This window comes from Hippocampus guttulatus, chromosome 5, assembly GCF_054856545.1.
Source record: "Hippocampus guttulatus isolate MCC_2025c chromosome 5, RoL_Hgut_1.0, whole genome shotgun sequence".
Classification (NCBI taxonomy): Eukaryota; Metazoa; Chordata; class Actinopteri; order Syngnathiformes; family Syngnathidae; genus Hippocampus; species Hippocampus guttulatus.
In genome coordinates this window covers 4,618,792-4,630,725 of record NC_141265.1, presented here as the reverse complement: position 1 = coordinate 4,630,725, position 11,934 = coordinate 4,618,792, and positions in this window count along the sequence as shown.

The window sequence follows — 11,934 nt, the reverse complement described above, 5'->3', positions numbered from 1 at the left end:
ACATGAAAATGTGTTGTGTTCAAAGTATTTTAAATTGGAGGAGTACTGAACATCGTTGAGTGGTCTCTGTCATCCAACACATGAGTAGTGAGCCCCCTCTGAGCAGCATGGGGGATCGGGGTTCAACTTTCAGGTAACCAGCTAATGATGACCTGCACTAAAACTCAAAACTGGGGAGTGCTGGCCTGATGTCGTCTGGCTGCCCGCCAAAAGTTAAAAAAAGAGAAATGTCATTTTCCATGAAAGCTTTGTTATACATAATCTATTTGTAAAGTACAGTAATAACGCTGGATATTAAAGTTGTGATGTGCACTCATTGCTTGTGTGTGTGTGTGTGTGTGTGTGTGTGTGTGTGTGTGTGTGTGTATACATGCCTTCAAAATGTATAATTACCATATTCCATGAATACATGAACATTTTCAACAGTTCAATGAGGACTTGTACCTGGCATGTGGAAAGATGATAATTCTCCATCCATTCATCCATTTTCTAGTCCGCTTTATCCTCACGAGGGTTGCGGGCGTGCTGGAACCTATCCCAGCTGTCTTGGGCAGTAGGCGGGACACACCCTGAACTATTTGCCAACCAATCTCAGGGCACACATAGACGAACAACCATTCACACTCACAATTACAACCAAGAACAATTTAGAGCGTTCAATCAACCTACCAGGCATGTTTTTGGAATGTGGGAGGAAACCAGAGTACCCGGAGAAATGCCAAGTCCACACAGGAAAATGACAGAAAGTATGCTGTCAGTAGACTGCGTAAAAAAGGTGCCCTTTAGGCAGTGAAATTAACACATGTGCAAATGTTTTTCATATCACAAGTTTAACAGCTCAACAAGATGAATGTGTTGAATCATGAAACCAGAGAGCACCCCGATAATACTTAGAAATGCTGCATGTACTCAGTTCTAAAATCACTGTTCAAACTGCAGAAAGAAGAATATATTTTCGATTGGGCAGTTTTGTGTTTGGGACAATTTTCAAATTCATGTTAGATAAGAAGCTATAGTTCGATTAGTATAGCACAGGCTGTGTGGACCGTTACATAGGTTGCCTGAGAGTCAAACCAAATGTGAAAAAATGGCCGATACGTGCTGTACTGTTTCAATACTTCCAGGATAGGGGTTTGCAAGAGGTCTTCCCCCTGATTATTCCCAGTAAAACTACAACTAGACATTCTTACGCTTTGATGAGAAATTGCTCAGCTAAAACAATAAATAAGCTAAAAAGTGATGTTTGGCAGTTTTTAATTCCATTGAGCAGGGCATGCTTTGGTCGTCATTCTGTAGCTTGATATTTACTGCACAACTTCTTTTTTTTTTTCGAAATGAATTGTTTAATTGAAATGGTTACCACAATGAAGGCAAGATGTGTTCACCAAGGATGAGTACAGGTAACTGCTGCACAGATTTGCCTTCATATGAAGCTGTGTCGCCAGGGGTGGTCACACTTTGACCCCAACTCGTCTCTGCTGACAGGTTCCTCTGCTATGCGGCCCTGTCACTCAACCCTGTGCACCAACAATGGCAGAAATTCCAGTATGTTTGTTTGGTTAAGGATGGCTCTCGGAAACCCCTGAACCTCTTCGGGATTCACAGCAGCCTGCGTCACCCAGTGTCAGTCCAAATTCAGACAGCAGGAGTAAAGTTCACCCTGTGTCTCAAGAATAGGCGAGCCATTTCGCGTTTCTATCGCTTATGTTCCTCTATAATGGAGCAAACAGGCTAAATCCACCTTGAAATGCACTTAGTAGAACATGTCAACATGTCAGTCTCTGTTGGGCACTACGTTCCGTCTTAATCCAGCCCATTGAATGCTGACAGTTGTCTGTGAGTCAGACATTCACGAGGCCTTTGTCACCTGGGCTTTTGAGTCAATGCAGCTCCAGTGAAGAGCGCAATCCTCAGACACACGTTCAAACACACATGCTGGGTATTAAGCTCCACGACGACGCAAAAGGCGAAGGGGGAGGAGAATGAGATACATACCTTATGTAAACATCAGAGGCAAAATGAGGCAAAGAGTAGAAAAGGCTCAACCGAGGCGAGGATTATCCTTGAGAAATGAATAAGGGGCAATTATGAGTGCTCTGTTATGTTGCCAGTATCTCGCTCGAGGCTTGTCGGTCTGAGATCCCATCAGGGCTCAGACAGAGTATGTATGGTGAATGAAAATGGGGTCCTTGGGCTGCTTGATGGGATGGGACTCTTGGGGACCCCCATCTTCAAGAACATCATTAAAAAAAAAAGAACTGAACTCTAATGGTGAGTTCACCCCCCGCCCCAAAAAAAAACTGGTAACCATTGTGGTGAAGCAGGAGTTGCTGTCCACGGTCTCCTGAGTCCAAGGACAGCTTTTTAATTTTCCATATCAGGATTGTTACTCTCTGTACAGTTGTACAGTTGTACTACAAAAAGTACAAAGGTTGTCCTCGTTTGTATTTCTCTGATCTAAGGGCTGCGGATTACAATGAGCAATAATAGCTGCCCCTAGAAAGCTACGGTCAACAACTAACACCCCTTCTCGACTCTACTTCAACCACAAACACTGTAGAAAAAAAAAAAAAGGTCAGCTCTTGTCAGCACAGGGTCCCGTTGGTAGCCGAGCGGAGGTGGTGGAGGGCTTGTGAAATGAGCTTATCTGACCCCTGATAAGAACAGGATACCCTCAGGAATGGTCTAAATTCAATACACATGGCTGCCGCTGTGGCTTTTATCAGAGGGGATGTGGGTGTTTGAAAAGGAGTTCGCTGTCGCACTGTGGTTGGATTCGGTCTTTTGAGAAGAGTCCAACGCGACTCGACCTGATGCAGAACACAAAAGCCTGTGGCCACTGGCCAACAGCAAGAAAAGGGTGTGTGATGTCATACGTTGCTCCTCAGACATCTTTGTAATTATGCTGCCAGCCTCAACGAACTACTAAGGTGTTTCACCACGCAGGAAGTTGTTTCATTATTTCCGAACACTGAGATTTATTGGGGGACAAACTGCAGTCCCGTGGGGTGATTTTATTCTGATGGCGGCAACAAAACCGGCTGAAATGGTCATTTTCAGCATTATGTCCGCATTGACATATCAAGCATGGCACATGGATTATAACAATGTTAGTGAATTAAAAACACAATTCCAATCAAGTCAAGACATTGTGTTAAACAAAAATAATAGCAGAATGCATGCATGCCGGCTGTATGCTTAGCTACACGTTAACAAACAATTTCTTGCTATAAACAAAAACGTTGATCAGATTGAACATTATCTTGTCTTTGTAGTGTATTCAATAAAATATAGGTTGAACGTGATTTGTAAGTCATTGTATTCTGTTTTTATTTATGTTTAACTCAATGTCCCAACTTCATTGGAATTGGGTTTGTATGTCGACATTCCTTTGACGTTGTCGCATTTTATTTTTGAAAAGCCTTGCTTGAGTCAGTCTAACAAACAACTAAGATTAGAATAATTTGAAGTGTTTTTTGGGCAGTGACTGAAAGTATGCGTTCCACTATAGCGTCATGCATATTTAGTGAAAAAAAAAGAAAGAAAATTAATTTGAAATACAATGAAACACATTAGAGTGAAGCTTGTCACTAAATATACAGTTTGCATGCATGCATATAACTTAATACAGTCGTGTGTTTTTTGCGCTTGAAACTTTTTTTAACTTTCAAGCGCAATACATTTTTAATTGAATCCTTTGCCACAGAATTAGTATTAGTGTTCAAACAGAATAATATTGCAGTAGCAAACTGTACATAATAAATACGCTTTTTTTTTTAAAGATCACTTATGCCTTCTAGGCGACTGCATTTTCACGTTGAACATTATTGACAGCAAAGTATATTTTTCAGGCAGTGTAGCAAGTTTGAGAATCGCCGCTTGAGGGAATTTGCTGTCATGTGTTCAAGCCTGGTTATCATGAGGAAGACAATATTTGAACACTAAGATTTGATGTCACTGCAATGTTTTGAAATCAAAATGACACACTCTAGTCTACACTAATACGACTGTGGAATTGATCAAAACTTTCTCTGGATCCACTGTCTACTTTTTAATTGTGCAGAGGATGAAGACGTCAACATTAATCTTGATACGAGGGAGCAATTTAAATGTATGAGGTGGCAGGATTTCTCGTATAGTCTTACAGGGTTTATCATGGTAGCTTTCCATGGAATGGTTCTGTGGGGATAGATTACATTAGGAGCATGCATCGTTGAGGATCTCCTAACTTGTCATCCATCACTGTCAACAGTAGGGTGAACCAGATGCAAAACTAATGCATGGTTCTCCCAGTCTCACTAAGACTTATATAATACAGTGTACTTGTACTCAGTTACGCTTGCCGATGACGACTCAAAGATTTTTTTTTACAGTATTTACTGTGCATGACTGGAAAAAAACATCACTTGCAACTGATTTGTTAAATTTGAGGAAAATGACCAAAAACAACAGATGCTCAATAGATGTGATTGATATTGATCTCATCAATGGCCATTCAGCTGCCCACATTTTCGCGCTGAATTGCATACTGGCCGCTAAACGTCGTCATTTTGTTTGCTCAGACCTGTTGGGACGAGCCATAAGTTCAAATTCTCCCTCGACTGCCTGGAAGAGGGATAATCATTACACTTACTGTTTGGTTTGTAATAAAGGAATAAATGTTATGGAGATTGATGCTCTCCAGTCCTATTTGCGGGTCATTGCGATTCCTGCTTGTGTTTTTGCGAACATGCATATTGTAAGAATGCACACACAAGCGGAGCTGCAGAGTGGTGTTGTGATGTGACGCAGACAGACTGCATGCAGGATTCGCCCCCTGGCTGCTGTCAATGCCTCCCTGATTGATTCTGTCGCTCCTGTTTAGGCAATACAATCTATGTGGTGGCACAAGTGGCTTGTAAATAAATCACGCTCACACACTCTGCAGTGAGGCTCACTGTCCGTGGCTCACAGCTAGGCATGCCTGTGTTTGTCACTTATTTGTCGAGCGACCGCTTGTGTGGTATTTGTTGCGATTGTGTGTGAGACATGGCAATAGGCATGAGTGTGTGAAAGTGGCGCAGACACAGAGTTTGGCAATTTTTTCTTTCCTTCAGATGACTGTCAGCATGATGGAAATGTACCACAACAGGCTGCTAAATATGAATCAAATAATATACTGATTGATATATATATACATATATACATATATATATATATATATATATATATATATATATATCCATCCATCCATTTTCCGAACCGCTCGATCCTCACTAGGGTCGCGGGGGGTGCTGGAGCCTATCCCAGCCGTCTTCGGGCAGTAGGCGGGGACACCCTGAATCAGTTGCCAGCCAATCGCAGGGCACACAGAGACGAACAACCATTCACGCCCACACTCACACCTAGGGACAATTTAGAGCGTCCAATCAGCCTGCCATGCATGTTTTTTGGAATGTGGGAGGAAACCGGAGCACCCGGAGAAAACCCACGCAGGCCCGGGGAGAACATGCAAACTCCACACAGGGAGGCCGGAGCTGGAATTGAACCCGGTACCTCTGCACTGTGAAGCCGACGTGCTAACCACTGGACTACCGGGCCGCCATGTATATATATATATAATTTTTTTTGTCTTGAACATGAGCAAATATACGTCGTCATTACGTGGCAGCTCAATGTTGAGTCTAAATGAGACAGCAGGTCTTGTTCAGAAGAACCTACTGTATCTACTTCATTTAATGCATCTGTTCTCCGCAACTTCTTCATTGCAAGATATAAACGATGAAACAACACTTGGGCCTGATTTTACTCGAAGTTTGCACATGCAAAAATATGTACGAACTTGATTGTTCGCGCAAACTTGATATGAAAGCTGATATGCGAACTGGGCATCCTCAAGATTGCAACTCCCGAATGGGCAAATTTGCTGCACAATTCATTTTGCCCATTGTGGGAGGATTAGCTGCAAATATATGAATTTAGCACACGCAATGTGGTTCATGAAGACTCAGATTCATTTCTGTATTTGGTTTCGCCCCTTTGAAAACTGCAGCTAACAGGAAGGTACAAACTGACCCCGCTGTACTTGATGATTGCATTGCGTTGGTGAGGAGGTCACGTGGGCAAAATCAGACACAACATGGAGAACAGATTGTCATGTTCTGTGTGTGTTTGTTTTGTTTCAGCTCCAGCTGGAGCGAAAGACGTTTCCCTCCATCAGGTGAATCTGTTCCTTATTCTAATCAAGCCTGTACAAGTATTTAAGAACTGCCATGCTCCCAAAATTCTTGTCAGATTATTGACCTTGCTCGCTGTACTGCCTCACGTGTTATTTTCTAGACCTTCTTGCTCATGTTTGGAGTCGCTCTTTTCCATTTAGATTCTGGTTTTGTCAGTACTTGTCTGTCGAGATTTTTTCACATTTTGGTAATGCGTGTTTGGGCTCTTGCTATTTCATTTTGTGTGTTCCCGGGTTTTGCTGTTACCTTGCCTTTTGCAAGTGCTTTCTTGCAAAAGATTCATATTCATATTTCGTTTTCCTGGCTTTTTCTTGCCAGCAATTTCTGTTTGTACTTTGTCGATCCTTCATTTTTCCTTTAAATAAATATTTTTGATATGGATTTTATTTGTATCTACGTTTGTGGGATCTCAACACCATTCAGTTTGTCCATGAATTGTGTCAGAATAGTCTGACGATGGATCCTGTAGACCAAAATAAAATTAGGACAGCTCTGGCCAGCCAAAGACAACTGGTGGGATAGCAGGGGAAGGCGCTAACAGAACTCAGTGACACTTTTGCTGCCCTAAATTTATTTCCGAGTTACATCGGGCATTCCAGTATTTGTTCGACAGGGAAGGCTACGATCCGAAAGAGTGCCAGTGGGTCCCCCGCTCCTGGATCCTGGACCCATCATTCCTCAATGAATTCCATGCAGCACATCCATCCAAGCCAGGTAGTCCGCCAGGGGCCGTGCTTTGAGGCAGGGGTACTGTCATGTTCTGTGCACCACCAAGAAATAGAAATTCAACATATATAGTACACATGTTTTACAACAATGCATAATAATAGTTTCATATGTACCTGCAGATGAAATAGCAAAGCTATTGATAAAAATACAAGTGGCATAGTAAGGTGCCATTCATTTAAATGTAAATTTAGCGAGAGACATTTTTCAATATATCTCCATTTTTTTCATCTTTATTCTCACTCACATCCTCTTTCTGTCGTCATCTGTGTTTTCCTTGTCTGATTCTCAATCTTTCTGTGGACTAAAAAAAGTGTATTGTTTGAGGAGCCTTAGATTGTGATCCAGGCTCACAGTTCACATCGCAAGGAGTCCCTTATGCAATAGTGCCCAATGGGCTGGGGTGCGTGGCCAACTGTCATGTTTTGTCGGGTTCTAGTCGGATTCTGAAGCATCATGCCATGCCATGCTCATTTAGATAGCTGATTTCAAACAAAGTTGAACCAAGTTAAAAGACAACACATAACACATAAAATCCTAAATCATACAGGGTGTCACATGAGCAGTCACTCAGGCTGAGTCACTGCTTAGGCAATGAGGAAGTGTCATTGGACATGATTTATACCTGGAGAATGGCGGCTTGCCTAATATTCACAGGCATCTTGTTCCAAAGCTTTGGAGTTGCCTCTTACAAGCTACTTGTGCCACCACAGAGATCGTATTGTCTCACCTTGATTTAGGCTTATGGCTAAATCAAGAAGAAGAAATATTGGGTTCCAATAGGTTGGAGCGACAGCCAAACCGTTAAGCTAAAAAAATTATTTAAATCCTAAAAAGCACAGGAAGCCAGTGGAGTGTGGCCAGCACAGGGGTGATGCGCTCTTGCTTACATGTACTGGTTTGCAGATGTGGCAGCAGCGTTCTGGACTAACTGTAGGGGGAAGGAGGCCTGACATTAAAAGCATGCATAACTGTTTCGAAAATGAAACACGCTAAAAAAGGTTGACCATGGTCAGCCTCCTACTCCGAGAAAAGCTCTTTCCCACCATTGAACAGCAATTAAGGCGAAAATGTCCTTTGATTTTATCTTTGACAATTAATATCATTCATGGGCTTTCATGGTTATTTTTTAAATGTATTTATTTCTGTATTACTGTCGAGAAGGAAGACCAGTCATTTAAGAATTGTAGTTTATTACACAATACTTTTTTTATCTTACACTTTACAAATACTCCATACCAGTGGTTATTAACCTGGGTTCGATCAAACCCCGGGCGTTCGGTGAATCGGTCTCACGGGTTCGACGGAGCCTCTGCCATGTCGGGTAAGACATACCCGACTCAACATGTCAATTAGTTATGACACGCCCGCTTGGCCATCACTGGCTGCAGATGATCACATTACATTGCTTGTCCAATCAGTGCTGTGGGAAATTTAGTTCACCTAGTAGTCAACATGTGACTGTTGTGATAGTATAGTTTAAAAAATATATATATACTTATCTCTTGAAATTTTATTGACTTTTTTCTGTTTTTAATAAATGTGTTTTTATATCTTGAATTTGTAAAAAATATGTATATTTATTTTTCACTAATGAAGGGTTCGGTGAATGTGTTTATTAACTGGTTGGGTTCTGTACCTCTAAGAAGGTTAAAAACCACTGCTCTATGCATTAAAAAAAAAGTCATGCTAAAGCGATTCAAAACTAAACTAAAACAAAGCATTACAAAAAAAACAACTACTAAAAACTCACAAATCTGCCCTAAAAACTAAAAGCAACTGAAAAAGAAAAAGTCAGAGCGAAATACAAACTAACTTGAATGAAAAAACTAACCATGGTCCCACCATCGCTCCCTGCATGCAATGTGGACCAAACTCTGTTGTCCAGCAACCGGGCAGCCCATATAAAGGCCACCACGAAGTACCCAATACTGCAGCGCCCCACACATAAATCCCCCCGGAGAGACATGATTGAAAGCTTTCCAAGCCCAAATCCCAGATGTCCATGCAGTACTGCAGAGGCCTGTCAACCAAGACAGCCCGACAACATCCAACGCCTCAAGGGACTCCAGGCAAAACTTGTCCACCCCAGGAGCACCTGTCACCGAGGACCTTTTTCACCACCTGTGCGACCTCAACACAAGAGATCGAAGAGCCCACCTCAGTTGCTTGCATTTTACTTGCCGACATATCTCAGGCCTCCAAATGATGATGATGGGAATTGCATTCTAAATGTTATTTCTTTGATGAACCAATGTGTTTAAATATTGACATCAATTGCTCTGAAACGCATCGACTGGACTGGAAATGAAAAAAAACATATTGGCTCATACGATGTGTAGCAAAATGTATCATTGTAGAAAAGGGATTTATCACACATAATTGAGTGTCCTCATTGTTGAGAAATGCTCAGAGCAGTCAAAGCCAATTTCACAGGAGCAGAATCAAGTCATCTGGCCATGAGAAAACGTTTCACCTTTTAAGAGGAGGGTTAAAAAAAAAAAGCTGATAAGAATATTAACTGCAGTCTCTTGGTTGCCTCCCTCATTACCATTCCAAGGGAGGATGGTTGAGCCATGCTGATAGTGCTGCGCCTAAGCTGTCTCCTTCAGCATGATATGTATTTATTAAAGTTGTGTGATGTACTCCTCCTCCTCAATGCGATGGGCAAGCCAGTCACTCCTCACTATCGTCAGTCTCTTCATTCGCACCTGAAAAGCTCCCCAAGGAAAACAGGAAGGGGAGTGAAAATCACGAGACGATACAATGCTCATCCAACACACACTCCAACACATGCTATCCTCTCTTCCTATTCTGATAGCACAACGCAGTGCTTGTCCGCGCACACATTGCAAGTTATAGAGGAAGGCAAAATGAAGGTCCATGCAATGTATTTCAGTGTATTTAGCAGGGTAATTTAGAGTTACCGTGACTGGGATCCTTGTGACCTCACGTTACTTTCTCATTCCTTTGTTCTCCAGCGAATTCCATTCATGCAAAATGTCAAGCCCTAATTACTGCATCTGTTACCTGTGCAGAAATTCGCCAGCACAAGTCCTGTGCATGTGAGCGAAGAATGCGATGAATAATACCACCAAAATATTCAATATTCAGGTGTACAGAGCACAGTACTGTATTGCATTTTATTTTCAATTGGTCTAATGACTAAAACCAAGTCTTAATCTTCATCTGCCTCACATCCTCAGTCAAATTAAATTATGTGACATCTGAAGTTGACAAGCAGAGTATGCAATATTCTTCCTTGGGCTTGTTCCTTCACTGCAATTTAATGCTTCAATGCCAAGAGTTGAAATGTCGGTGGCCCATATACAGTACCGTATTTTCCGCACTAAAAGGTGCATCAAAAGCCTTCCATTTTCTTAAAAGCTCACAGCGCGCCTTAAAATCCGATGCACCTTGTGTATGGTTATTACAGTAATATGTTGATCTCAAAATGGCTCCTTGCTAGAGGCATGCTTACAACGCAGAGTTCAAACTTAAGGCGATCGGGTTACGCAGTTGAACACGGAAATAGAGCAGCGGCAAGAGAGTTCAACGTTAACGAGTCAATGTTATAACTTGCTGTTCGTTAAGTGAACTGTGTCGCTGCTTTATTAAATAAGTTTAACTGACATTTAATCGTTCTGTAGCAACGCCACTCAACAGCTAAGCTATCTTAGCTGCTGTCATTTGTTCAAAGCTTCCTTGATCTGTGACGTGGGTTGCATCGGCGCTGATTGGTTGGTTGATTGGCTGAGCGGACTATGGACTACTGAGGCGTGCTTCACTCTAGTTTCTACAGTTCTGTTGGCATTTCCTTGAGCGTAGCTCCATCTCGTGGATGCATTGTAGATTGCGTCTTATAGTGCGATGCGTCCAATATATGGAAAAAAAGACAAAACAGGCCATTCATTGAAGGTGCGCCTCATAATCCAGTGCGCCTTTTAGTATGGAAAATACGGTATGCGTATCACACAGTGGTCCGGCTGTTACTCAGCCTTCTAATTCGGTGATGAGCTGTAAAGTGACCTGTGTGTCAGACTGTGTGACTTTGTGAGGGAGAGTGCCATTCCAGGGATTTCCTTACACACATTCCCTTGGGTGAATATTTATACACAGCCCAATCGCTAAACCTCAACGTCACTGGCTCCTCAAGGGGGATCTGTCTCTCAAAGGCACACCGACGTTGTCCCAAGTATCCTCCTTGGCCTCGAGTAAACTGAGATGCCAGGAATAATTGATGATGATCTCGGCTAGGCTATCTGGCTATTTGTGCTCATGACAGGGCTGCCAACACTTCCTCCTATCTCCTGCTCAGGAGTTATGGGCCTAACTCCATTTGCACTAATTGACTAGTGGTCCAAATCAACATCTCAATTTATGGGGCATGCTATTTTGCATGCATTATACTAGAAACCATTCAAGTGAATCCCCTAATGCTCAACATCTATGAAAAGATGAACTTGGTGAAAATGGATGTATTTGAGGCAGCTGCATTTTTGTTTCAACTTCACGTCTCCTGATTTTCAGTTATGATATACCAAATTACGCCTCTTTTAATTGCTTTTTAGTGCTTCTTGGGATAATACCTTCAGGTTTCCAGCTGTCCCTGCCTTGCATCATCTCCCACTGATCCACCCATACCCTTTATTGTTTCATTTTGGAGTACAGGGACTGCCTGACTCTAATCCATGGCCACAGAAGAGGTTTAAAACACTCTGGTTTCATCTAATCTTCCAGCTCAAACCAATCCAAGCTTGAAACCTTCCTTTCTCTGTGATTGGAATGGACAAATAAAGGTCTCTCCCAGAACTCTTGTGAAAGGGTTCTGTGTGCTCTGTGGATTTAGGGCTGTGCGTGTTTTCTCTCTCTCTCTTTCTCAATTAGACTGAAAAGAATGCAAAATGACTCACTTGTTCATAGAGTGTGACTTTTACTGCTGTGCTCATTTCAAGAGCTTCTGTAGTTTTCAGGAATGATGGATTATAAA